Consider the following 2,268-nt stretch of genomic DNA (forward strand, 5'->3'; position numbering starts at 1 on the left):
CTCAGGTATCCCATTCCCAGTGAAACTCCCCTGCCACATTCCCAGGTCAGCACTCCCCCCTCCCTGCTGCGTCACACCCCTCCATCATAACAAAAGGCCAAGTACAGTTCCATTCTCCTTGAGTCACATAATCAAGATAATAACAATTTACTCTTCCTGCCCCAATAACAGAAACACTGGGGATCCCACAGCAGCCAAAGTGACCATTTGGGCAGCTATGGGCTCATGCTAGGCGGGGTGGGTGAGCCGATGCAAATAAGATCAGCCCCTGAAGTTCTTTTCCACAACTTGCCACACCTCACCACCAGGTGTCAGGGTGGAGCTCATCCTGACCCTGCTTACAGTAAAAAGGGGGAAAGGAACCTGGCATTAACTTGGGAAAGCACTGCAAGCAGGATTCATAACATAAACCATGAGCAAAACACCCACCCCAGAGTATGTTGGGCAGTGTCCTTTTGCCTCAGGTTCTTAAGTCCCACAGTCAAAGATTCCAGTAACGTGCCCATCCCTTCACCGCACCCCACGCACAGCTGTTGTCCTTGGTCAGTGAAGACCCAGAGTTCAGAGGTGCATCTGTGGCGTTCACCGCCCACCCTGGTGGACGGAAAGAAAGGCACCTTGCTCTCTCCGCTGTCCGGGCATTTGCTCTGCCCCTGCCTCTGCTCCACCAGCCCTCCTGCACCTTCTGGGATGTCTTGAGGTCCTGCCACATAACACAGCTCTCAGTGATTTCAGCTGTTATTGGGGGAGCCTCACTGATCGTGCAGACTGGGCAGCCTTATGCACCAGAGACACTGTCCTAAAGCAAGACTCATGCTTAGACCTGGTTATTAGTGGCTTTAGCTCTATGGGTCTGCAACAAAACTCTCAGTTGAGTCTCAGTCAGCTCTGTTATTACACAGTGGAGAGAGAAAGGGTCAAATCATGTCCAAGAGCCCTTACGCAGTGCTCACATCAGCCGGCCAGCAGGCAGACACACACGCACCCATAACTCCAGAGCTTTTGAGGATGTAAATTTTGGACTTAGGCACCAAAATGCTTTTGCTCATTTAGCCCTGGGCTCCTGCTCAGTGGGGCTGGGTTTGGACAGGTGACTTAGAGGTGAAAGCAGCAACTTCATCTCTTATCTCCCACGCCAGCCTGTCCCATCCTGCTCGACAATGTTTGTAGCTTCCACATGGAAATGGGGTGTGAACTGAGACCTCAGCTCCTCTCAGATGTTCAGGGGCCGAAGGCGAGGGACAGTCCTGCTCTCTCAAGTTGCCTTATTGGGGCACAATCTATTCCCAGGCCCTGCCGCAGCGTGGTGCACCCAGCATGGTGTGCCAGGGACATAACATCAGCCCAGGGATTCAGTTACTGAGAGCAACCAAAGCAATCAGACCAAGTGGGACATCCCCTAGGAAACCCCTGTGAGGAGCACAGAGCTGTGATTATCCCCAGGGGGCATTAGCAGGGGAGAGAGTAGAAAACAGCTCAGCAGAAGGGACCCAGTGTATCCTGGGTGCAAAATCACCGATTTCCCTGGAGAGGCCCCAGGAATGGGCTTGGCCCTCTGGAGTGCAGAGTAGAGAATACCACTGGTCTAGGCACTGGCTGCCATTTGGACACAAGCTGTCCTGTTCATCAGTGTCTCATAGTACAGTGGTTGGCAGATAGCGACATATCGCTCATACGCCATGATGGTCAATAAGGCAAAATCTGCTGAAGTGAAGAAGACAACTAGAAAGACTTGGGCAACACATCCAGAATAAGAAATTGATCTGGTGTTCATGAGGGAATTGGCCATGGATTTGGGGATAGTGACAGAGATGGAGCCGAGGTCGAGGATGCCCAAATTTATCAGGAAGAAGTACATGGGGGTGTGAAGGTGGAGGTCAAGGGCTATGGCTGTGATGATGAGACGGTTCCCCAGCAGGGATATCAGGTAAAGCAATAGAAACACCACAAAGTGTAACATCTGCAGCTCCCGACCGTCAGAGAATCCCAGGAGAAGGAACTCGGTCAGAGCGGTTTGGTTTGACATTTTCTTCCTCAGTGCACTGTCTGATGTCTGTGGAGGGAATGAGAAGGACAACGGTCAGGATTAGAGCAACAGAGGGAATGGCCCTGTTTCCCCTTTCCCTAATATCTCGTTATGTGAACGTGAAAGGTGCACAGCACTCGTCACGTACAATGAGTAGGTGTTGTTAGTGCTCCTCGCCTCTGACAATCAATGAGTTGTGTTATCACACTGGTGTAAATTGGATCAGCTCCTTTAAAGTCAAG

At 51.4% G+C, this 2,268-nt stretch overlaps 1 pseudogene across 1 annotated transcript; it reads right to left on the minus strand.

Annotated features, from left to right (window-relative positions):
- Positions 1–1,399: 1,399 nt before the first annotated feature.
- On the minus strand, positions 1,400–2,026 carry LOC311530983 (olfactory receptor 14I1-like; annotated as a pseudogene). The gene has a single exon. The product of its transcript is annotated as an olfactory receptor 14I1-like (transcript).
- Positions 2,027–2,268: the final 242 nt, after the last annotated feature.

Source organism: Lepidochelys olivacea, assembly GCF_965140295.1.
Source record: "Lepidochelys olivacea isolate rLepOli2 genome assembly, chromosome: 14".
Lineage (NCBI taxonomy): Eukaryota > Metazoa > Chordata > Testudines > Cheloniidae > Lepidochelys > Lepidochelys olivacea.